Source organism: Camelus dromedarius, chromosome 23 (genome assembly GCF_036321535.1).
Source record: "Camelus dromedarius isolate mCamDro1 chromosome 23, mCamDro1.pat, whole genome shotgun sequence".
In the NCBI taxonomy this organism is placed as follows: domain Eukaryota; kingdom Metazoa; phylum Chordata; class Mammalia; order Artiodactyla; family Camelidae; genus Camelus; species Camelus dromedarius.
Window position 1 is genome coordinate 25,817,420 of NC_087458.1, and position 26,270 is coordinate 25,843,689.

A 26,270-nucleotide genomic window follows, 5' to 3' on the forward strand; every position below is an offset into this window, starting at 1 on the left:
TCAAGCCCCTCTCCTGCCCTTCCACATTCTATTCTATGCCTCTGTTTTCAGCCTCAGCACTCTTTCCTGATTCATTGCTTTTTCTTCCTTTTTACCAATGATTGTGCCCGTACCTTCGATCACTTCTGCCTCATGCCTCACTCACCTTCAGCCTCTCCAGGCCATCTTCCGCCAGAACTTCTTTGCTGAGCTGGCTTTTAGGAATGTGGCTATGATGATTGTCCATTCAGCTTCAAAAGGGTGGGCTCTGGGGACAGGATGAGTCTCTTTTGTCTGGGCACTTAATCTCGTCACGTGGCTTCCCCCCCCCCCATATATTCTAGACTCTTACCTCCTACACTCCCTGGGCGTCAGGAGAATTAAATGTTTGTAAATTGCCTTGAGTTCCTTGGTGATAACTAACAAGTGTAAAGAATAGAAATCATTTCATATGAAGCTGTTGAAACATAGGCAGTGAACTGATTCGTAGTCTCCCCCATCGAGCTATGATTATGAGCGTCTCAGATGAAATACCACATTTCAGCAAGACAGGCGATGCCTGTGTCAGGCTGCTAATTGTAATAAAAAGCTTAATTTGTGCTTCTATTTCTTATTCTACTGGGTTGGAGAGTTGGGGGGGGTGGCGAGCGTGGGGCTATTCAGGGAGGCTTTACAAGCCTGCCCTTGAGTCAGTGATGGGAAAATAATTGGTCCAGCATTGTACAGTCAAAGCGTGGTTGCTTGGTGCCACTAGCTCCCAACTATTTTGTTAATAACACCATCATTTTTCCTGTCTCGTTGGCAGAAACTTGACATCCGTCATTTACTCATCTGCCTCTTTGTCTTGTTTTTCTTACTTTCATTTCCCTCTCTCTCCCTTCGTTCCTCTTCTCTCTACCCCTCTCTCCTCTTGTTCCTTCCTTCCCTCCATCCCTTCCTTTCTTTGACCATCATTCCTCAATAATTTTGATCTACTCTAATGAAGAGACTGGAGATAAGGTGGTGAATGACATAAACAAGGTACCTTGTCATTGCAAACTACAATGATCAACAGTGATACAAGGAATTCTGACAAATAATTAATTCGTTCATTCAGATAATTACGAAGCGCTAACTGCGAGCCAGGCAGTGTTCCGGGTACTGGGACGAATTAGTGAACAACTGATAATGGGGCTGTGATGGGCAGAGAACAGACTTCTCTGGGATTGCAAAGCAAGGGACTTTGTCTCATCTACGGGTTCAGGATGGACCCCAGAGAAGGGGTGCTTTGATTGAACCCTATAGGATGAGAAGAAACTAGATTGGCAAAAGGAATCAGGGAAGCGGTTCAGCTAGCTGCTGGGGGGTGCCGCTTGTGAGAAGGATGGAAAGACGCTTGCTCAGTACGTCTGGTGCATGTGGCCTGTGAGGCCAGAGTGACAAAAATGAGTCTTGAGAGCCGGGCAGGGGCTGATCCTTAAGGGCCCTCTAAGCCCCGGTAGTGAGTTTGGAGTTCATTCTAGGGCATCTGAAGGATGCTGAAGCGGGTAAGGACAGTTGGGATCAGAGCTCTCCATTAGAGCTTCCTTTGATGATGGAAATCCTGCTCTTGGCCAGTATGGTAGCAACTAACCACAGTACTTGAAATGTGACTCTGTGACTGAGGAACTGAGTTTTAACTTTCAATTTTTTGTTTAAATTAAAACAACCAATTGTGGCTAGAAGGTACCATATTGGACACACCTAAACTGTCTGCTCATCATATCCAGAAATATAATTGAATTTCTTCTGCAGGACCCCTCTGCAGACCCTCCTCCTCCTCTTAAGCGCTCCCAACCAGAGGCCTGGGGTACTCGTCAAGTCTCCTGGTTAACTGGGTCACCATTTTCTACCAGTTTTTAATGTGTGTTCCCTTCCTCTTCAGTGGGTCTTACACACTCAGGGTGGGGCCTGCTCTTGGCTTTTGTTTTCTTCCCATGGCAGGCCTCATAGCCTGTATTCACTGCATAATTTTTGTTTCATTGGTTGGCTCCTGTTTTCCTTTGTGAGCTGCTGGGTAGAAAGCTCTAAGGATGCTACCAGCTTGTGTCCGCACCCCCACGAGGTACACAGAGGGCCTCTGCCTGTGAACCACATGGCCTCAGGAACCCCTTCTGGGAGCCCCGGAACCTCTCGCTGCCCCATCCCTAGGACACTTCGGTGCCGTGAGTGAAGTCGGGTGGAGGACTTCTCTGTTTCCTCAGGGAGAGGCAAGGTGTCACCGCGTGGGACCTTGTCGCCACCCTAAAGAACTGTGGGACTGCTCCTCTGAAAGCCTATGGTGACAGGAAGTTTGCTTTCCATTCCTGTACTTTCTCTTGACAGTCAAATCACTTTCCCACCGAGATTTACAGTTTTAAAATGATTGGGGAAAAGGTCTTATTTCCACGCTTATGTTTTCAACTCAGCTTGAGGCATAAAAGGCAATGTTCTTATGGTAATTGCTCTCAATCAATCTGAGGATAATCAACGATCTGCCACTTTCCTGGCCTCCCTCAACCATCAGAGCCAAAGATGGTGGAGCTCCTGCCCTGAGGGAGAGCCATTCCTGTGTGCAGGTCTCCATGTGGGAGCACGAGCCCGGTGGCCAGGGCTTGTCCTCCTCCCTCTGGAAGTGCACATGGAGTTGGCCCCTTTCCAGAGGACATGGAGGCTGGAGACGTGGTGATTTTAGGAAAGGAGCTGGGATTATGCCCTGGCAGAATCTCGGTTCCCACTTGAGGAATTTATCTTCACAGAATATCAGACTCTCACATATCCTTTAGTTTGTGCTTGCATTTTCTCCGTGTCTCCTCTGGTTGTTGTCACCTGCAGTGACAGGGACCTCATTATGACATAAGGCTGCCCTCCTATCCATAAGTCTTTATGCCACTGGAACACACGTTGGAATACACGTCACTGGGCTGAGCTAAAATCTGCCTTTGTAGCTTTCACTCCTGGATCCTGACCATCCCCTGGGGACCCTAGAAACCCAGCCTGATCATCGCCCCCTCCACATGAATACCCCCAGATGTTTGATGATAGCTGAATCTTTCCTCCTCCAAGTAGGCTCCCAGAGTTCCTCTATTTCCTAGAGGGTAGGGTGTCAAGCCCCATTGTCATCCTGGCTGACAATCTTTAGTTCCCCCCCCAGAGTGGAGCATCCACAGCTAAAACTTCACAGTCCACTGCTGGAGCTCTGAGTAGAGCACATAGAGTAGAGCCACCTCCTTCCTTATTTTTGATGCTCTCTTTTGTTAACACCATGGGAGTGACACAGCCTGAGAGACACAGAGCTCCAGTTACAGTCAATCCTTGTTATCTGCAGTAGTTATGTTCCACAGAGTTGCTGAATTAGCAACTACTGAAGCATCGTTCCTAGGGGAAATGCAAGGTTAGGATTCCTGTGAGCATCTGGTTACAACTTTATCATCAACCAATCCACACATAACCTTGTTTTATGTGTGTTTCTGTTTAAAGACACCTTTTTAAATACACATTGTTGATTCATTAGCATTGAACTCACACCCAACAGTGCTATAAACTTATATCTGAGTGAAGTGTATCTCTGTAAGTCGTATCACTGCCTTCTTTTGTTTTGGGATGTCAGATAGCACTTTAGCATTAGGAAATCATGAACTGGAAGCACAGAAAATGCAAAAACCATGGCACTAAAGAGGCAGTGTAAAGGACTTGTTTACAGTATGAATGGAAATGAGAAGGCAGAGCATAACTTTGTTCATCTTTAAAGCATGCATGTGGGTGATGCAAAATTTTTGTCACTGTGTGTGTCTGTGAGTGATTGCAGATTGCTTCGAGTAGTTATTTTGGGGTTATATGTACATTTTCATGAATAGGTGAATTCATAAATATGGAATCTGTGAATTATGAGGATTGACTGTATCCTAAGCATGAGGAAGTAGGGAAGAGGAAGTCAGCTTTATGCACAGATGTGGAGAGTGAGTGCTCTGGGCAGAAATGGCATGATGTCCTGGGCAAGAATGTATCACAGGGAGCTGCAAGAGCACTGCTTCGGCCCTTAGAGTGAGTGAGTCTTACTGTTGTCCCGTGTCCTTGGATGGACCCAGCTCGGGGAGGACATGCCTCTCGTTTGCATTAACACTGTCAAGCATAGTGTCTCACCTGGAGTGGGCACTTGGTGACTATTTGCTATTGGGGCTGTGGGGATGTCGTCAGTGCTGGTTCAGAGCAGAGGGACCAAGGAAGAGAGTGAAACAAGACAAAGGATGCAGGTAGGACCTAAGGAGCACTTACCTGGAGTACAAAGAGGTTAAGATTGATTCAAAACATAATTGAAGAGGCAGTAGAGGGACCTGCAGGAGGAGACTGAAGTGGCTGCAGTCACAGAAAGACGATTTTGGGAGAGGCAAACTCTGCATTGGGTGGGGCTGGTGAGAAGCTGAGTGCTTATTGCTTTCCGTTTCCCGGGGAGGAGTTACCTTCTTGAGACTTACCTTCCCTTCACATAGAGGATAGCTGCTTTTCGTGACAGCTCCCTGAGACTGGGCCGGGCTGTTATGCCTACTGTTCAGATGAGCAAAGGGCCTGGGGTGGGGGAGGTTCCTGCTCAATACCTTCCCAAGGGAACAGGATCAGTGATTGAACCTGGGCTCCCACCATCACTGACCTGACCATGGGGAGTAGCTGTAGCTGAATTCAGTGATGGCCAGAGAAGAGAAGACACCACCTTATTTATTTAATTTATTTAATTAGAGTATAGTTGATTTACAACATTGTGTTAATTCCTGGTGTCCAGCATAGGGATTCAGTTTTATATATATACACACACACACACACACACACACACATACATACATACACATATATATACACATACACACACACACATATATATACATATATACACACATATATATTCTTTTTCATATTTTTTCTGATTATATGTTCTTACAAGATGTTGAATCTAGTTCCTTGTGCTAAACAGTAGGACCTTGTTGTTGATCTGTTTTATAGATAGCAGTTTGTATCTCAGAAGTTAGGAAAGTGCAGGAAGTTGAGAGAGCTAATGAAAGAAGACATGCCATTCATGCTGTTTGGTGATGTCAATCTGACTCAGTTCCACAGTCATTTGTTGAGCCTCTGTGTGTCCTTCCTGCTGGAAAGGAGGTGGAATCTTGGGCTGAGCAGAGATGGAATCTGGGCTTGTAGGTCAGTGACAGCTGCCCATCAGCAGGGGGCTGGGTTTAATCTGTGCGCTGGGGAAGGACGTCAAGGACTGTTAGCAAGGGCTCAACGTGGTTGCTGAAAACCACATCTTTATGTACAGCAAGGGACCGGAAACTTGGGATCTGCTGCCTAGGGGCGATTCTGCTCTATTAGGCACCAGCTCGGTGCCTTGTCTTATGGCTGCACATCTGAGAGCCCTAGGTGCTGGGGAGGTCACAGAGAGGAACAAGACACAGTGAGCTGCAGCAGTTACAGTCTAGCGGCGGAAGTAAGTCAGATGGACCTACAGCTCTATAATTACATCTTCCCACCATTGTGTGACTACAAAGGAAGGAAAAAGTACGCCCTACTGGAAGGGCTGCTGGATGCGCCCTGAAGAGAGACGCTTTGACGTGGTATTTGACCCCCAAACTGCCTCTGCCCTTATCTTCCCATCTCTGTGCTTCCCACCCAGTTGCTCCAGCCAAAAGTTTAGAGGAGTCATCACTGATGCTTCTTTTTTCTTCATCCCTCGCATCCAATGTGTCGCCAGTCTGCTTAGCGTCTTCCTCCAGCAGAGAGTTTGAGTCTCACCTTTATTTCTGGTCACTGCCAAAGCGCTGGGCACAACCACTGTTGCTGGGGCTGTTGGAAAGAGCCTCCTTGGGGGTTTAGCATTCTACCCCACTTCCCCTCCTATCAGTAGTTTTGGCAGCAACCAGAGTAATCATTCCAAAGGATAAGTCAAGAGCCTGCCACTCCCCTCTTCAAAACCCTTTTCACATTCCTGTATTGGCAGTGAAACAGCTTTAGGTATTTCCAACAGGGAATGTTAATACAAGGATTTTGTTGCATAGAAACAAATAGAAGATGTGAGGCAACCTAGCGCAGGAAGCCACTGCCAGGCTGGAGGGACACAAGCTTAGAACCCAGAAGCTCCTCAACCACAGTGGGTCCCCTTGGTGGCAGTTGGGACCTCGGAGCAGGGTGCTGTCTGTTGGGAAGCTGTGATGACAAAGGAAACAAGGCTGTTGTCAGAAAATGCCAGCTGGAGGCAAGAGGGGGAGGGAGACATGCTCTGGCTTCTTCCTTCTCCCTATCTTCCGGTCTCTCACTGGGGTTTCCCAATGGCCAGACTTTGCTTGAAGATGGTTGTCAAGGGAGCCTGGGAAATGCTGAAGGGGGAAGCAGGTTGACAGCAAGTGGGTGAAGACTGTGGCCCCCCTGCCCCAACTCTTCGCCAGGCAAAGAGGGGATTCACACCATCTACCCCTGGCTCCCTGGCCACCCTTCCTGGTACCAACCTACCCTTCCTCCTAGTAGGCCTGCTCTGCTGGCCCACGTTCTAGTCCTGGGGCTCATCCTTCCTCACCCCACTGGACAATGCTTTCTCCTTCTGGGAGTATGCATCCCTTAGCTGCCTTCCTGGCTGGCTCCTTTGCATCCTCACTCTTAGCTCAAACGGCACCTCTGCAGAGGGGCCTTCCGGGATCACCCCATATATGATAGTTGCTCCCCTCACCTTACTGTTGGCTGCTCTGCAATAGCACCCTGGCATCTCTTTATGATTTCTATATTATCAAAATGATTTTTTTCCTTTATGTATTATTGTCTCTGCTCCTTTCATTCAGGTCTCTGCTCAAGTGTTGCCTCCAGAGAAAGGCCTCCTGTGACCACCATCACATTCTGTTTCATTGCACAGCTTTATATTCTAATTTCTGTACAGCTATTCATTACAGGGCAAACACACACACACACACACACACACACACACACACACACACACATTTATCTTTCCCACTAGACTATACACTGCATGAAAGCAGCTTATGCACCTTGTTTGGTTGAAAGGAAAGCTCCATGAAGGCAGGGGTTTTGTGCACCCCATTCAGCAGAGCGTGCTGCTGTGAACATTCCCAGCACGCAGAGTGATGCCCGACGTGGCACACACCCAGTGAATACCCGAGGCAGGAATAAATATGTAGTGTTGAAGTTGAGTAGAATCTCAATAAACCGTGATAAGAGAGAAAAAAGGACATTTCAAACAGTGGAATAACAAAAAGACAGGCAGAGCTATTGGAAAGTGTGTATTTTGGGAAAGATGAGTACTTTGGTTTGTTGGAGTGTAAAGAAGGTGGTAGGTGGTTAAGTAGGAATTAGGTCAAGAGAGGCAGATTGAGGCCAGATCATGGAGGACCTTAAAGGCTATGTTAATGAGTTTATTCAGTTAGGTAATAGGGAGCCATGGAAGGTTTTTGAGTAGGGTCATGACATGTTCAGAACTGTACTTTGAAGGATGCATAGAAAGTGTCCAGGGGCAGAGGGTATAGCTCAGTGGTAGAGTGTGTGCTTAGCATGCTTGAGGTCCTGGGTTCAATCCCCAGTACTTCCATCAAAATACATATATACATACATAATTATCTCCCCCACCCAACCCCCCCCCCAAAACGTGAAGAGTTTATGGATGAATAAATCAATATTAAAAAAAGAAAGTGTCCAAAGAATTTCTACATTTTTAACGCCAGTGACTATTTTATAACTATCCTAGTCACAGTTGGTTTAGACAGAGGGATGCCATTAGCAAAACTAGTGAACCTAAGAGGAATTCTAGTTGGGTTAATTGATTGAAGCATTTATTCATCAAGGATTGAAGTGCCTGGTAAGAACCAGGTTCTTTTCTGCCCCTGTAAGAGGAGAGACATTCAAATGTAAAACAGGGTGTAAATGTGAAAACAGGGTCCCTTCCCTTGGGCTCACTGTCTAATAAGGGAGATGAACCTGTAAACAGATGATTACGATGCAGTGTGATGTGTGCTAACAGAGCTCTGCTGCAAGGTGCTGGGGACCGAGCGGGGGTGCAGCCAGCTCTTCCCGGGGGTGTCACGCAGGTTGCTCACAGCTGAGGCCCAGCTTGAAAGGTGAAAAGCAGTGAAATCAGAGGGGCAGTTGCAATCCAGAGGGGTGCAAGAGCATGGCTGTCTGGAGGGCAGGAAGCAGCAGCTCTGTGGGCAGAGTGTGTGGAGGTGGGGGGTGGGCAAGGGGCGGCGGACATGATGAAAGGTGAGAGGGCAGAAGGATGCGAGGGACTGAGTGCTCAAGGCCCTTCTACACCGCGTGAGGAGTTAGAAGGGGAGGACTCTTTTCTTCCGCTCCCTGACTTACGCTCTTAGCAGAAATGGCCTCTTTGTGGCCCTGACACACCCAATTTTCTCTCCTTTGTTCATTTTTTCCAAAAAAACTTTAAGAAGCTTCTATTATATGCCACAGACTATTCTATGCATTGAATATATGGTGCTGAATAAGGTAAACAGGCCTCCCTCATGGAGCTTATAGTCTAATGGGGAAGATAGATGTGCATAGATGTCTGTGTATGTATTATGTATGTGTATTTATTTTTTGCCAAGTAATGATTATTTTTATGAAAACACATTTGTGTGTGCATATATATATATATATGAGTTAATGACTAGTTCTATGAAAAATAAGACTCTATGAGGAACTAAAATGTGAGGAGAGAGGGTTTCTATTTAGCTTGGGAGATCATGGAAGGTCTTTCTGTTCTGTGGGAAGTGACATGTGAAAAAGACCTGAGGTGGGGAGCAAGCCATGTGAATATCGTGAGGAAGAGTGTTTTAGGTAGCGGGAACAGCAAGTGCAAAGGTCCTGAGGCAGGAGATGTTCCAGGGAGAGCAAGGAGGACAGGAAAGCTGGAGTACAGTGAGTGAAGGCAGGGGGATGGGAATGGAGGAAGAAGTCAGGGACCGATCAGGGTGGCTTGTAAGCAACAGACAAGATTCTGGATTTTATTCTAAATATGTTGGGGAGGGAGTAGGTATAGCTCAGTGATAGAGTGCATGCTTATCATGCATGAGGTCCTGGGTTCAATCCCTAGTACCTCCCTTAAAAAAAAATGTGATGAGGAGTCATTGACGAGTTTTGAGCTGGGGAATTGATGTGATGTGACCTACATTATACAAGAATCACACTGCTTGCTTCTGAGAAATAGACTCTAATGGGGCAGGTAGGAGAAGAGGGATGAGTTGGGAGACAGTTGAGGTGGTCCACGTGAGAGAGGATGGTGGCTTGGGACAGTGTAGCAGCAGTGCTGTTAGTGAGAAATGGTCAAATTCCACACATATTTTGCACGTGGAGACAGTACAATTTGCTGATGGATTGAACGTGCTGTGTTAGGGAAAAGAAGAAGTCGAGGGTGGGTTCCTAATGTTTTTGACTTGAGCAACTCAGGTAGAGAGCAGGCAAATGAATTTTCATTTGGAGAAGTCTGTCAGACCCCTAGGTGGAGATGCCCTGTGGGCAACTGGATGCATGAGTTGGGAGTTCAGGGATGAAGTCGAAGGTGGAGGTAGACATTGGGAATATCCAAATATAGATGGCAGTTAAATGCCATCTCTGTGAGTCCTGACCACCTTTTCAGGAACAGAATCAGTGCTGCTTCTTCTGTGAAGCCTTCCTTGACTGCCCCAGGCCTTTCCTTTACCTCCCTGTCATTTCCTCTAAACTGAAGCCCCCCATTTGGGTTGCTCAGGGAAGATGTGGCTTCCGCCTCTGGTTTAGATCTCTTGGGGCCTCACAGAGCCTCGACTAAGTAGGTGGGCCTGGCTCTCTGTGGGGTGAGGATACTCAGCTTCTATGTGTGAAGGCAGGTGGGCCATGTTTCTCAAGACTCCACGTGGTTGGTGTTTTGGGTCCATCAGGCAAGACTCTTCTTTGTCATTAGAGCCTAGACCCTCAGGGTTCTCAACATGCATAAGGATGGATTCAAAACACCATCAAGGAAGCCAAAGACCAAAGGACACGTGCTCTGTTTATATAAAATATTCAGAATAGGCAAATCCATAGAGATAGAAAGCTGATTAGTGGGATGGCTTGGCCAGAGACGCCTTGATGGGTACAGAGTTTCCTTTGGAGAAATGAGAACGTCCCAAAACTAGGTAGTGGTGATAGTTGCACAACATTGTAAATGTGCTAAATGCTGCTGAATCGTAAACTTTAAAATGGTGGATTTTGTGTTACGTGTATTTTACCACAGTGCAAAAAAAATATAGCAAGAAATGGCATCAGAGACTGATGACAGGGCTTCTCATGCTCTTCTCCCTTTTGCAGCCTCCCTGCTTCCACTGGCTCTCTCTGCTTGGGGTGGGGCTGGAGGCCAGGGGCCCGGCACTGGGATGGGAGGGGTTGGATATTTGCGGCTGTTGGCTGGCACTGACCTGCTTCTAGGGACAGTCTGTCCATTTGTAGGGAGAAGCGGAGGAAGGTAGGGTTGGGATTGCTGAGCAGGGTGGATGTATTCCCACCTAACCTGGGTCTAGGGTGCATGTTGGGTGGGATGTGGGTTGACCACCATGTGAGAAACAGCTCAGCTTAGGGATCACTGTGTAGGTGGACACTGAGGAGACCCTGACTCTCAGGGGGCTGAGTTGCAGGTGAACCGAGCTGTCCCTCATATTCTGAAACACCCGCAGGGGTCAGGACATGTGTGGGGGCTGTGGGCCCAGGCAAGTGGCCCGGGAGCTGAGCTGTATCTTGGAGGAGGGGGTGAGGTAAACTCTTGGCTTATGGCATCTTAGGTGCTGTCTGAATTCTTTATGCAGAATGGGTTTGACTCCAGGGTGGAACAGAAAGCTGCTGAGTTTGTTTGTCAGAGAGTGTCATAGCCTAGGAATGGGCTATTCAGATTTCTCTGTGTGAGTGTGTGTGTGTGTGTGTGTGTGTGTGTGTTGTGTGTGTGTGTGTTTGTTGTGTGTGTGTGTGTGTGTGTGTCTAGTGGACAGACATATCTTCTGGGCCAGGGGCTGAGTAAGTGATGGAGAGCCTCTTGTTGGCATCTTACTGACCCTGGGACAATAAGCACAGAATATTATTCTTCCTTTTTCCTGTATTTTTTTTCATTAAAAAAAATTGAAGTATAACTGATTAAAAACGATGGTTAGATACCACGAAGTGGGTGGCAATGCCTTAACTGTATGCGTGTTGTCAGGCCCGAGGGCCTCCTCTGTCCTTGTGGGAGGTGGGGGAGTGCTAGCCTTCTCTCCTTTCATACAACACCAGAATATCATTCTTGAGAGAATTCTGTGGCAGATCAGCAGAGAAAGTGTGCAACACAGGCAGTTTGGCACTTCCAGAATATGATCTCAGTGACTTTTCATTTGGCATTAAGGCCTTTTAGGATTTCATCCAAACTTCTCTCTCATGTTTCTCCAACTGGAATCTTTTCCCTGGTACTTGACTAAGCCTTACTAACTTCCACCTCCTTGCCTTTGCATGTAAGATTCCCTTTGGCTAAATCCTATCCAAGAACAGCTCAAACCTCACCTCCTCCACGAAGCCTTCCTGATTTCCTCCAGCCTACAGGGATCTTTCTCTCCTCCTGAGACTTCTTCAGAGGTTTTAAAGTTGCTTTCACTATTTGGTTAAACCATAGCTTTTCCAAAGAGAGCTATTTCAGAGATGCCACCACAATAGGCAGGCACAGAGTGGGTGTCTGACCAATATCTGGTGAGTGGAAATGTATGCAATTCTAAAGATCAAGTAATCAGTGTTTAAAAGAGAAGAAGGAAGAAAAGTGAGGCAGGTGGAAGTGTGTGTGATAAATGATTAATGAGCCCCCTAAGAGATTGCTTTAGGAACAAGACAGAGCCGCACAACCACTGGGAAGCAGATGTGAAACTGGTGCTTAGGAGAAGGGAGGCTGCCCTTAATTAATGAGTAGATGGAAAAAGAAAAGACAGAGGTGAGAGAGGCTGAGATGGGGAGCAGGCTGAGAAAGCTTAGTGTGAAGATACTGAGTGATGCTGGCAATGTGGAAATGTTACATTTAGCCATGAATAATAGATGGCAGCTCTAGCGGAAAATGCAGGGCTGGTTCTTTAGGAAAGGAAGAATGGGGTCTGTAAAATGATAAAGAAGTTAACTGTGGATAGCTGTATTAGAAGATACAATGTCAGTTTGTTTACTACTCTGTCTGTTGTCCGTGCCCATGAATGCGTTTGCACTGGAGAGTGCTGGAGCTCTCAACAGCCCGAGGTGCTGTTTACGTGTTCCACGTGCTCTCATGCTGAAGTGTGGGGTATCAGTGAAACACAGGCTGTGGGGATAGGCAGCCTGGGTTTAAATCTTGGCTCGATTACTTACCATTTATAGTCCCTTAGGAATGTGACCGAACCTCCCTGTGCGTCTGTTTTTCTCATCTGCAAAATAGGGTTGTTAATAGTACCTTCCTTACAGTGCTGTGTGAATTAAATGAGGTGTGATGTACGTAAAGCATTCAGGAGCATCTAGCATGTCCTAGGAGCCAATATAGTGTTGGGATTACCATCGGTTGTCAGTGTCTTCAGGGCTTTGAGGATGGTCTTGACGGAAGAGCTAGTGTTCTTTTCTGACAGAGGCAGTGACAAGTCGTGGGCCAATGTGTACTTCTCTGGACTCCAAGGCCTGGAAAGCCCTGATAAAAACTGGGAAAAATGTTTGCAAGGTTAACAAGTGAATACCAGAAACCTCTTCCTGGATTTGTGAGTTGGAGGGCCTGGGGCTGGCTGTGTGACTGTCAGTCACCATGTGTCACTGGCGGGATGGGTGCCTGCACATGGGGGCAGGAGGAAAGGTAGAGAGTGGCAGCTGGTCTCCAGACAGGACCCTCAAGGGATGCCATCAGGGCTTGATGCGGTGGATTCTCTGGGCCCAAGACAGTTGTGTCTCAGGGGACTGCAGATCCCTGACCAGCCCAGGGTGTGGCGGGTGTTTGGTGGAGGAGTGGGGAGAGCGGTCGGGCCTCCTCTGCGGTTTTATGTCAGACCTTGTTCACAGTGGGCCTTGTCTTCCCACCACTTATGTGATTTCAGGAAGCCACTTAACCCCTCTGAACCTTGGAACACGGGAGGAATAAATAAGATAGTGCATACAGAGAGTCTGGTGCACGGTGAGACTGAAAATTGTTCATTCCCTTTTCCTTGGTTTCATCATCTGTAAAATGTAAATAGTAAAAAAAAAAATCTTGTGAGGCTTTTGTAATAATTACAGATAACAGTTGTTCATTATTCAACAAAATTTTTTTTAATGTTGACTACATGTCAGGCACCGCCTTAAGGGCTCAGGGCAGACCAGCGAATAAAATAGCAAAGATACTTGCCCTTTTGCAGTTTAAGTTTTAGCAAGGGAACATAGTCAGTGAACATAAATGCATAAAGTTTCTAGTGTGGTAAAAGATGTTAAGTGCTGTGGAAGAAGAGAAAAACACCAGTAGGATAAGGAAGCCTGCGAATGCTGGGGTGGGGGGCAGTGTGCCTATGACGTCAGATGGCCAAGACAGGCCTCGTGGACAAGGTGGTATTTGAGCAAAGACTTAAAGAAGATGAGGAACTTAGTCATGATGGTATTTAGGGGAAGAGCATTCCCTGCAGAGGAAACAACAGTGCACGTGCTGTGGGGGTGTGCCAGCCATGTCCCAGGACCGGTGCGGAGGCCATTGTGGTGGAACAGAGTGAAGGGGAGAGAGGGCGTGAAGTCAGGGAGTAACAGGTACACGAGGCTGCATCGGGCTTTGCTGGCCATCGGGAGGGCTTTGGTTTTTACTCTAAGTGAAATGAGGACATACTGCAGGATGCTGAGCAGAGAGGAATGAGGTGAGCTGCCTATTTAAGAGAATCACACTGCATACTGGCTATTGTGTCCAAAATTGACTGCAGAGAGGCACTGGTGGAGAGAAGGAGAGCACTTAGAAGGCTCCAGCTATGTCCAGGTGAGAGAGAATGGTGGCTTGAACCAAGATGGTAGCAGTGCTTGGTGAGAAGCAGCAACTGGATCTTATATTCCGGAAGATAGAGTCAATAGGATTCACTGATGATTGGATGTGAAGAATAGGAGAAAGATAGGAGTCAAAGACAGTCTGAGTAAGCAGGAGGATGGAACTGCCATCAATTCAGAAGAATGTGGAACAAGTTTGCATGGGAAAGATTTAAGAGTTCACATTTGATCACGTTGAATTTGAGCCATGTAGCAATATGGAGCTCCCTGGAGACCCTGACCAGAGCCATGAGAAATGTTTGATTAAAGATGGTGTAAGAAAGGGTGGGCGGAGAGGAACTGAGACAATCAACATAGACAGCTCTTTTGAAGAGTTTGCTGCAGAGGGGAGCAAGGAAATAGGGTAACAGCTGGTGAAGGAAGTGTTTTCACTAAGATGAAAGAAATAACACTATGTGTGTCTGTGGATGGGACTTGTCTGACAGAGAGTGAAAACTGATGATATGGAAGAGAGAATTAATTACTGGAGCATTGTCCTTGAGTAGGAGAGAGAGACAAGAGCTTGGGTCAAGGAGTGGTGGACATTAGATCAAGGCAGGTTGGGTTCATCGAATAATCAGGAAGACAAACTATGTGATAAGTGGGCAGATGTCGTTGTGGGATTTTGTGGAGTTGTCTTCTGATCATTCTCTTTTCCTCCGTGAAGTGGGAAGCCAGGTCATCACGTGGGCTGGTTAGATGGTATACATTTTTAAAAACTGTGGCTTTGATACCTGTGATGACTTTGACGGTGGAGGGTAACTGTGGCTGCAGTTAAGTCACCTTCCTCACAATTCCTTTTGCCTTTAGTCAAAAGGTAGAACTCAGGTTCTAACAACTTGTTCATATAGTGGAGCAGCTGCAAAGTCAAGGTACTTCTTTGTGAATTAACAACAAAACGAAGATGCATTTAACCCAAAATAAACAGTTTATGCTAAAGCAGGCAAAATCTCCTACCAAGTTCATATATAGACAAGAGGTAGCCAGTTTCAAGAAAAAAAATTTACAGGAGAGACAGCTTAATATGGAGGAAATTCTTTCCATTAACTTTCTTCTTCTGGGAATTGGGAGAAGACTGGGGTCCATTTCAGGAGTAGGACATATCTCGTCAGCCTGAAGGTACCTGATTGGGAAATCTCTGTAGTCAACCTAGCGAATGACTGGCTGAGGTTTTAGGGTAGTTCAGAGCCCTGAAGATAGTCAGGCTTTCTGTCCCGGGTGAGGGGATTATAGAGCTGACGGAACAGACCACTGCTCAGTGCGGGGACCTGCTGGAGTTCTCAGCATGTCTCTGAAGAAGCAGGGCCTCCCAAGCTCCCAGCAGGCCTTATATTACCTGCTCCCCTCCCCTTATTAGATCTCAATGGAACAGACAGTGGTTAGGACCCTGCCCTGGACCACTCAGCAGCCCCACCTCCGGCCAGGCCAGGTGACTTGGTCTCCCCTTGAGCCTGCTAGGAAGGCTCTAGGATGAGGGAGGGCAGAAAGAGAAGCTTCTGAATGGGCCACACGGGTGGTGCTCAGACTCCAGCTTCAGGACCCAGCACCCCTCCTGCTGCCTTCTCCTCGTCCTCCCTTTCCCCAGCCTGGCTCCTTGGCCCCAGGAGCTCCAGGTGCAGGCCTGAATGTGAGGTCGCACTTGCTTCTCTTGTCCTGCAGGCGGTTCCCATGGGCACTGTCCTGGTTCTCAAAAAGCCCTCGTCCCATTGGCTGGGGCAGAAAGTAGCCTTGGAGATCCTGGATGCTCTCCTAGCAACCATGCCAGAGCTGGTGGCCACCTCATTTTTGCAGAGACAGATGCTTCTGTAAGAGGAACAAATCAATTAGCCAGCCCGATGCTAATGCCCCAATGTCGCCTATCAAGCTGGTACTTGGCTCAGAGAAGCTGCGTCTTCCTCCCATCCCTGCTCTGGCACTCAGTTTTCCATCGTTGCATCAACCTCCGGCTTCTGGAGGACCCCACGGGCCACAGGATTCCTGCAGTGGGCTGGCTTTCGACCTCTGTCTATTCTGAGGTCACTTGTAAAATGAAACTGCTGCTCTCTCAACATCTGTGAAGACCACAGGCTCTGCCCAGATGCTTCGGCTGAGGGGAGGGCAACTTAATTCTCATGTCTCATGCTGCCTTCGGAGTGTGAGGAACAGCTCTTCTTTTCCTCCCCATTTCCTGAAAAACAGGAAAAAGGTGTGCTAAAACTTTAGGTTAGATCATAACAGTAACACTTTCCTCCAAAGCTTTACAGCTTAGAAGGTGCTTACTCACTCTTCATCTTGTTTAATCCTCTTAAGTCCTTTGGCGGCAAGCGTATTATCTCCATTCTACAGATGAGAAAACTGAGGCCCAGAGGGGTCACTGACTTGCTGACATTAAGTGGGTCAATGACAAAGCCAGGGATAGAGGAAGGAGAAGGAGGACCAGAAAGGGCGATTCAAGGCAAAGGTAAACTCCGGAGGAAACCCTCCGGGCAGCACGAGCCGGGCAGTGCGGAGGGTGCTTCCTCTCCACGGGTGTTGCTGAAAGAGCCTGGGGTTCCTGGAGCATCAGCATCTCACCCAGCCTGGGGCACCTTTCACTGTGGTGACTTTCCATTCTGTCTCATTTTCAGGAAAGATGTCTTAGCAGCTGGACCGCTGGACCTACTCGAGTATCATTATCTAGCGTCCAGGGGCTTTCATTTCGTTAGGTACAACCAAGCACCTCTTTGAAATCCGTGGCCGCATCCCTACAAATCAGCCTTTCAGCTTGATCAAAGCGCTAAAAGCAACAGAGGGCCAATGAGAGACAGAAGTCCCTTCCTCCCTTCCAGGTGGTCCTGCTGTGCAGAATGTCACTTCAGAAATTCTTTCTACACCAAGAGGACGTAAATGTTAGGAGACTCCCCTGCAGATTCTAGGTGAACCATGATCCTTTGGTGAGCCCCCTCACCCCGCTCCCCAAATCCCTTAAAGATTTGCCCTCGTGCTGTGACCTTTCTGCCCTTCTTCTGAAGTTGTGGGAGCTGACTTTTCCAGAAATAACCTGAATCAAAAAGTCATGGCTTGCAGGAAAGTTACAATTAGCTTTTCACTGGGAAGAGAGCTCAAGGAGATTTCTTTTTAAAGGAAAAAAGGTGGAAAAAGAAAAAGGAAGCAACTGAAAAATCCTGTGGTCTTCTGAGTCAGTTGAGAAAACACTGAATTATTTTTGTGGAGAGCTCTTCCAACAGAAGACACACTGATTCCTGGCTTCTCTTCATTGTTTTTATTGCTGGTTACATCCTCTTTTTCTTGGTTGTCAGCATCAGGTAGAGGTGAATGAATTACTCTTTCTCAGGGTTCATTGATTTCTGTGTTGACACACATCGATTTCGGCTCAGAGTAAGAAAGAAAGATCATCCTAATAGAGCTGTCTCAACTTGGAAGAGTTGCCTTGGGGGCAGTGAGATCCTTGTCAATAGAGGTGTTCAAACATAAGCGGAGTGACTGTGCAGGGAACATTTAGAGCTGACTCAGGCAATGACTTGGAGGACGGCTTGGGCGATCCTTAATGTCCTCTGTCTCATGTGTAGCATTCACCACATTAGGTAGTGCCTGCATGTCTCTCAGGACAATGTTTCCCACGTGGTATTATGCTAGAGGAATCTCACTGATGAGGAATTTACCATTAAAAACAGGAACCATGTAAAGCAACAGTCAGATACCACTACATGCCTATTAGAATAGCCAAAACCCAGAACACCGGCAACACCAAACGCTGGTGAAGATGTGGGGCCACAGGAGCTCTCAGTCATTGCTAGTGGCAATACAGAATTGGTGCAGCCATTTTGGAAGACAGCTTGGCAGTTTCTTGCAAAACTAAACATATTATTACTATATGACCCAACAGTCATGCTCAGTGGTATTTACCTGAAGGAGCTGAAGACTTATGTCCGTGTAAAGACTGGCACACAGAAGTTTCTAGCAGCTTTATTCATAATTGCCAAAACTTGGAAGCAAGATGACCTACAGTAGGTGAATGGTTAAACTGGTACATCAGACAATGGAAAATTATTCAGTGTTAAAAAGAAAGGAGCTTTCAAGCCATGAAAAGAAATGGAGGAACCTTAAATGCATGTTACCAAGTGAAAGAAGCCAATTTGAAAAAGGCTGCATACAATATGATTCCAACTATTTGGCATTCTGGCAAAGGCAAAACTATGGCGACATTAAAAGAGTCTGTGGTTACCAGGGGTCAGAGGGGCAGGGAGGGATGAACGGGGCAGGAGGATTTCTAAGGCAGTGAGAACATTCTGTATGGTGCTCAATGGTGGCTGCGTATCATTATACATTTGTTCCAACTTACACAATCTAGGACAACTAGAGTAAACTCGAATGTAACTCTAGACTTTGGGTGATAATGAAGTGTCAGTGTAGTAACAAATGTACCGCTGTGGTGGGGGATGCTGACAATCCGGGAGGCTATGCTTGTGTAGGAGTGGGAGGTACATGGGAACTCTCTGTGCCTTCGTCTCAATTTTGCTTTGCACCTAAAACTGCTCTAAAAATTAAAGTCTTAAAAAAAAAACTGAAGAAAAAGGTAAAAATAGAATTAGCACATCAACTCATGATTTTAATGGATATCATTGCCTAGTATGAAGCTAAGGCAGTCAGTGCCATGGTAACCCACGTTACGGTTGCACAGATTACAGGTGGGGTCCTAAGACATGACCTTGAACATTTAGAACCTTCATTGCTGAAGTTTAGCCCTAACTGTTCCAAAGGATGAATAGTACGGATGATTCAGATAAATAATATGAAATGGTAGTTAACAGTATTTCTATGCTTTATCTCAGTGGTCTTTTCAGTGGTACATTGTGAAGCAGATTGGAATTTGCCTAGCCACAAAACTCAGAAATATATATATATTATATATAATAATATATATATATAGTTTCCATTATTTTCAGAAACCTGTTTGGTTTCTGAGTCCCCAGCCACTGAATGGAAAACAACTTGATCTTTTCAAATTCATGTTTTTCCTTGGTTCTACTCAGAGATTTTCCAGTTAACTCATGATGTATCATTCTTTTGATTAAATATTACAGTTTACTAATAGTCTGTCTCCTGCCCCTTCTCTCCTGGAGCTTATATGGCCTGACATTGGGGTGGGGTATCTGGCGGTGACTGGAGGGTGTCACTGACCCCCGGCAAGTAGCTGTTGGTGTCAGTACATCAGCTGCTGGAGCCTCTGTGTGCCCTGCTGCCAGGACTTTAATGTCCTGTCTCTTCCTTGCCCAAACCTCATGGCCCCTTCGGGACAGTGGCAAGATGCCCCCACTCCTCTCTGTGGGTAAGAGTGTGTGGTGAAGACAGGACATCTTCAGAGATTCTCCTGCACCACTCAGAGGGCACAGGAGCTTTAGGGGGGGCCATGGTGGTCTCAGGCCCTGACCTCTGTCTCTCCTCAGTCCTGCCCTGCCCCCACTTTTCCAGCAGGAGGCATGTTGACATCCTGCTGCTCAAGGCACTTCACATGACCATCTCTACACAGGGTTCCAGAGATGAGGCAGGCAGGCTCATTGTATTATGCTATAATGGCTTCCAACAATTATAATCTCTCAGTCTCTTTCCCTGCTCCCTGTAGTCTCTTCTCAGCAACAGCCGAGTATGATTGTGTCATGACTCTGCCATGCCCTCCAGTGGCCTCCCATTTGACTCAGAGCAAAAGGCAGATGCCCCCCCACTGTGGGCCCTCCACATCACCTCTCTGATCTCTTGCCACTCCTGTTCCAGCCCCACTGGTCTCCTTCCTGCTCCTGGAATGCGCCAGGCACGCTCCCTCATTGGGGCCTTCGCACTGCCTTTTCTGTCTTCCTGGCGACCTGAACTGCTCCCTCCTTATTTCCCTTCAAGTTTGCTTAAATGTCACCTTCTCAATCAGGGCTACCCAGACCAGGCTATTTATACTGTCACCCATCCCACTCTCTCACCACCACCCCCAACACCCTGTGGCTGACTCTTGCCTCATGTACAATCCTCAGCTTAAAGAAGTATCTCGTCCTCCAAGCAGCCTCCCTGACTCCCCGGCGCCTTCTGTGGATTCCCTAGGCTTTTATCCCCCCCATCTGAGCACTTATCTCAGTGTCATGTCAGAATCTGTTTACTGGTCTGTTTTCAGTCCTGATGCCTAGCCCAGTGCTTGGCTTGGCCTCTGATAGGTGTTCGTTATAATGTGTGGAAGAAATAAATGATTGGATGAATGTGTGAATGACTCCGTTCATTAAAAAAAGGAAAAAAAAAAGATTGTTGACATTAGCTAGAAGGCTTGTAAAGCCTTCAGTATGGGGCCTGGCTCAAAATGAGGCAATTTATATTTATAATTTACATGCTAAGGGAGGGCTTCTTGCCACAGAACTTCCATATTGTGTATAATTCAACTCGTCCCAGTGCAAATGGCACTGATTTTTATAGAGGAGACATCAGACTGAAATGTTTGGAAAATGTGTGTTGGATGGAAGGGGTTGTCCTCCGTTTCTACCGCATCAAGTTTTCCTTACACAGGACGAGCAGAGGCCCCTCTTCTAGTCTCAGCTCCCGTGATCACCACCTGGCTGGCAAGCAGCCTAGCTGCCCTGAACTGGCACCTGAGAATGCGCTAATGTAGTTAAGTGATTTTCAGTTTACCTCTAAGGGCCTGGGGCTGGGAGAACTTAAGTTTAAGGTGGAAAAACGAGGTAGAAGAAAGGCAGGATGGACCATCTTGGAGCATGTGTGTGATGCCTACATGATTCAGCCTTTCTGGTTGCTTCCCAATCTCAGATAGTTATATATTTTCCAATATAGGTAACTATATGGGACATTTCTTATATATAATTTTGCAAATCAGAAAAGAAAAAAAATCTTTTTTTTTTTTCAGGCCAGTTTTAATTTTTAGATGGAAGAGTAAGGTTACCATACATGAAGAAGTTTTTTGGGGGAAGATTATGGTGAAGACAGTCAAGAATTTGGCAACAGTCAGAGTATAAGGACCCTGGCAGCTGGAGGGTTGGGGGTACAAGGTGGCAAGAGAGAGCCCAGGGACCAGGAAAGGAGGTGGGAAGAGCTGGAGGCTCGTTTTTTGCCTTGTTTCATCCCAGAGCAGAGTTACTGCTTGATTTTTGTCAGGTGAGGAGAAGACCACAAGGCATGACTCCCTCCCTCTTTTTCACCCCTCTGGGGAGTCCCAAAAGTCTGCTCTGTGATGGTGCTGCATCTAAACAAGGGGTGCTTGTTTAGAAAGTGCCCCTGCCCTGGGCTCTGCTGCTTCGGCACTGTGCTGGGTGAAGACATCGAGCCAGACCTGGGGGGGGGGGGGCCGGCTAGAATCCGGCACAAACGTGCAGGAACTTATTACTCATTACACACACGTGTACATGCTGGCCCTGAAACATGCAGATGGTCTTGGATCCAAGGGACAGGACCATTTGAGGGCCCACACACTTTCAAAGCACAGCTTTCCAGAGAGAGGCTGGGTGAGGAATTAGATATTGAATTCCAGGTTCAGTGTTTACTAACGATGTGACCTTGGGTGAATTTCCATTTTTAAATGAGAATAGTAATAATACTTATCTTATGGGGGGGTTAATAAACATGAATTTATGGCCATGAATAAGTGTTCAGTAAGTGAAAGTTCTTGTAATGACAACATTATTGTTGTATTATTGCCATTCTCAGAGCCCAGTGCAACGCAGGACATTTGGAGTCAGACGTGAGTTAGAAGCTGTACACTTAAAGACTGTGTGACTCTAACCTTGGGGTATTACTTAACCCTTTGAAGTCTCAGTTTTCTCATTTGTAAAACCTAGTTAATAATAACAGTTGCTTCATAAAATTTTTTTCAAGAATCTAAATGAAAGCTTGAAGGCTCTATTGTATGAATGGCCCTTAATTACAGTATCCAGCATTTAAAAAAAATTCAATGAATATTAACCATTGTATTTATTGATAATGATAATGAGGATGGTGGTGGTGTCTGCTAAGACCACCACATCTTTTTATACTATATTTCATTGCAACAAGTCCTTTTCCATATAATTCAATTATAATGTTCCCTTCTCCACCTGAAACTTACTGCTTGCTCAATTGAATTCAACTTTATTCAGTTAAGTTGAGTCATTTCCCCACCCTAGAATCCCACTCTCAAGAATTTTATGCAAGATTGAAGTCCCAGTGTCTATGTGTAAAAGAAGAACTACAACCAAAAAACATACAGAGATGTGTGAGGTGACTTCCCCCGTGCCGTGACCAAAATAAGTCCATGGTCTTGTAGGCTTGTAGGGTAGTTAAGTCTTGTCATTGTGCCGGTGGGTATGGGGGCTTCTGCAGTTAGTATGCTTTGGGATGCAAGTGACAGAAAATCTAACTCAAATGAATGGGCTTCAGCTACCAGGAGCCATATTGTCTCATACTGCTGGTGGTCTAGAGGTGGGATGGCTCCCAGGCAGACAGACTCTGGTGACTCCATTCTTGTGGGCTGCCTCCTTCACGTGGCGGCTTCGTCCTCTGGATGACAGTGAGGTGATGGCAGCAGCTCCGTGGTCCACATCTGTGCAAGGCACTGTCCAGGGGCAGTTCCTTTAAAAGCCTTCCTTAAAGGCTGGGAGAATTTTCCCCACAACCCCAGTAAGCTTTACCTCTTACTTCATTGGCCCTGAATGGGTCATGTGCCTGTCCCTTAACTAATCTCTGGCAAAGGGTTAGGTTACCTGAACTTGCTCTAGTCAAGCTAGAACCCGCCCTGGTGCTGGAGCCCACTGCCCGGACTAGATAGAGACTGCATGAGGGCAGGGCATGGAAGCATCTGGAAGACGTAACTGTAATGCCTACTCCACTTTTTCTTTTCAACTTGTTGTCGATGTGCAGGCACTTTTCAGTTTAGCTGTAATTGTTGGTCTAATCTCACAAGTGTCATAGTGCACATCTCCAGGGGACACCAGTCTGAGTTGCACACCTGGAATTGCCAACACTGTGCACCGTGTGTACGTACTGAGTGTAAAATATTCAGGTCATATTATCCCTGGAAATGCAAATTTTGTTCCCAATGAATTCTTTGGCTTAAAAAACAGGTTAATTATAATACCATTTTTGGTAATTATGTAGTAGAATACACCATAAATGACCAGAAAGAAAAAGTGTAAATGAGCAGTCAGAGAGCACAGAGATGAAGGTGGGATGAAGGAAAGAGTCTAAAGGCTCTCAGAGACCAAAATAGCTTGGAAGATATAGGTATGTCCTTCCATTTCCATCAGTGCCTGAGTATCCAGCTTGTAAGCTGTGACTTTCCCACCTGCTGGGAGGCTTCTCTGTAACTTCCCACGTATCTGATCACAGTGAGAAGGTAGATGGACAAAGGCTGGGTTGTGAGACCTGTCTGACATCTGGACCTGACCCACAGGAGGGGCCAGCACTGGTAGACAGATGGGATGGAGCTTAGCATCTGGAAGAGATGGTCACCACCGCAGGGGTGCACAGCTGGCCAAAATGCAAGGCCCTTGAGGGCTGTGGGCTTGTCCCTTTTCCTGGGGCCACCTGGTGGAGGCCTCGAATGCCAGGGTCGTGGCTCTGCACTGGATTCACTAGGTGGAGATTCAGACCAGCTCTCCCAGTGCAAACCACGCTCCATGCTCAGAGTGCAGAGTGAGGGGCTGCTCCAGGGCCAGTGCCTCTGAAAGCCTGCACTGGGATCGGGATCCTGCTCAGAGATGAGATACCGTTTGGCAGCACACTTGGTGCCGTCTCCCACCCATCACTTGACTGCAGCAGTAACTCACTCCTCTTTCAAAGACAGCTTCCGGGGAAATCAGTTCAAGTCATCTTGGTCTGCGTGGGGAGGAGGGATGTTATCAGGCACTAGTTGGAGATCCCTGGTGTTCCTGGCATTGACACTTGAGAAGTATTTGATGGAAACAAAGCTATTGGAGGAGTTTTTGCAGCACTGGGGATTCAGTTTTCTGAGCTTGATGCTGCAGTGGTTTGAAAGGATGCCTTTCAGAGAATATATGCAGTCTCCTGAAGTTAGTCTGCCAGCCCTTCTCTGTCCCAGGCCAGACAACTCTGTTTCTGCAAGTCCAGGTGGTGATGATGGTTGTTTTCTTTCCAGCTGTCACCAATCCTGACTCCTTCGAGAGACTGTCCAAAGAACAGTATTCTGTCCTCAGATTTCTACTTGCCCTAAGGTCTTTGGAAAAATTACACATTCCTTTTTAGCTTTGCCTGTCTGTCTGTTCAAGTCTGGGTACTTTAGGGAAGTAGAAAGAGTAACAGAAGTAACAAATTCTGGAAAATCTCCAAATGCTCAAGGAATTTCAGGATACTCTTGTAGAAGTAACCTTTGGTCTATATTAAAAAGCAGTTGCGTTTAAAAAAAGTGTCTAGTCTGGGCCTAACTGCTTGAGTTTCTTTCTGGATTCTGTTGTGGTACCATAAAGAGTTTCCAGTGCCTTTATCACTCCCCAACACGTAGCAGGTGCTCCATAAATGTTTGTTGAATGACTCTATGGTGATTTCTGGCAGAGTGGTGTATTAAGTAAGTCTCTCCTCCCTTATGAAAGAGTCTTCCTTCCCTTCTCTAAGTCAGGCAGGTCCTGTGGAGATTGTCAGAAGCTTCTTAAAGCAGAATCATAAAGGTGAATATTCAAGCAGATTGGAAAATTTCAAGCAACAGCCCCTTAACACCACTCCTACCCACTCAAATGTAGTTGTAAAGATTTCTGCAGAAGCCAGCTCTTGAAGAGGACAAATTTACCACAATAGCAAGATTATGGCATGGGAAATTGCACATTGCCTTCCTTCTCCTCTGCCTCCCTTCCCTCCTCGTTCCCCTCCCTTCATTCCCTCCTTTTATAAATGGTTATTGAATGCTTACAGGGCGGGGTGCTAGGGATGTGGTGCTGAATACGGCTGCTGTGGTCTCTGCCTGCTTGGAGCTTGAAGGCCAGTGTGTGTGTGAAGGGGCTGTCATTCCTCTAAGGACTGTCCAGCTGGATGTGTCTGTGGGGTGAGCCTACTGCGTAATTGGCGAGGACCCACCTACACTTTGCATTGTTGAGGTCTTGTTTTCCAAGTCATCAAGATCCTTTGGTGAATTGACTGTCACAACATGTAGGGTTTCCCCTTTTTCTTTTACATAAAATATGTCTGTTTATCTCTCTCTGTGCACGTTGTGATGTGGCTAATTTTCAGCAATTGATTACCACCCCACTGGACTGGCTGATGTTCCATGTATTTGATGGATTTGTGAGTGTCTGCATTTTGATTCACTTTTGTGGTTATACCCCAGTCCCAACAGTAGTAGTGTGATGCAGATTATGAGTGTTGGTTTTCTCCTCTTTTTCTTTGGCTCCCAGCTAGACTGCATTTCTGCTCTCCTTCGGTTAAGGTCGGGCAGGAGACTGAGTTCTAATGGAAGAGGTGGGGAAGTGATATGTATCATTCCCACATCTGGCCTTTAGACCTTTTGCAAGATCCCCCAAGTGCCTTGTCTTTTTCTTTGTCCCCAGGCTGGAGAGAAGACATCTAGCAGAGGACTTGGAGGCTCTAGGCTCAGGTGTTAACTGCCTGTTTTTGTAAATGAGGTTTTATTGAAACAGCGCCATTCATTTATCTGTGTATTGTCTATGGCTGCTTTTATACTACAAAGGCAGAGTTGAGCAGTTGCTACTGAGACTTCTGCCCTGCCAAGCCTAAAATATTTTCTTTTCAGCCCTTTAAGAAAAAAAAAAAAGCCATCCTTAGGAGATGACAGAGCACTGCATGAAAGAATCTGGGTCCCTGAATGACTGTGTGGAGCAGAGTCTCTCTTTCCCATCTTCTGGGCCAACTTGCATTATTGCTGCGACATGAGAGAAATAAATCTTTCTGTTTTGCGGTTGTTTACTAGCATTGTTTACTCTAACAAAATATGTCATTCACATGATAAAAATGATGGCTAACACTGACTGGGCATTTTTACACGTACTGTTCTACATGTTTCTGTATTCAGTTCTCAAAACAACCTTATGAGGTATCCACTCTTAATGACATTTTAAGGATGAGGAAATGAAGGACTATGTCATGTGCCCAGAGATACATCTGGTGAGAGGGGAGCTGGCTTCAGCTGCTGGCTCCTAACCTCTGTTTTGTCCTCCGTATTTACTTAATGCACATCTCCAAGTTCTTTCCCAGATGCTGTCTTATTTGATTCTCACCACACACTTCTGTAAGACAGCTTTTATTATCCATTCTAATATATTATATGATTACATAATATGCACTTATCATTATATATTGTATAATGTAATGTAAATTATAGAGTAATTATTATCATCATT

General features: G+C 46.4%; 1 protein-coding gene and 2 non-coding genes across 3 annotated transcripts in view; 2 read left to right on the forward strand and 1 right to left on the reverse strand.

The window, feature by feature from the left end:
- The window catches only part of CACNA1E (calcium voltage-gated channel subunit alpha1 E), a 439,633-nt gene that overhangs the window by 62,227 nt on the left and 351,136 nt on the right, over nucleotides 1-26,270 (forward strand). The window lies entirely within an intron of this gene.
- Nucleotides 8,989-9,063, forward strand: TRNAD-AUC (transfer RNA aspartic acid (anticodon AUC)). Its single transcript has one exon. It is a non-coding gene; the product is annotated as a tRNA-Asp (tRNA).
- LOC116148269 (U6atac minor spliceosomal RNA) lies at nucleotides 11,102-11,232 on the reverse strand. Its single transcript, XR_004131786.1, has one exon. It is a non-coding gene; the product is annotated as a U6atac minor spliceosomal RNA (small nuclear RNA).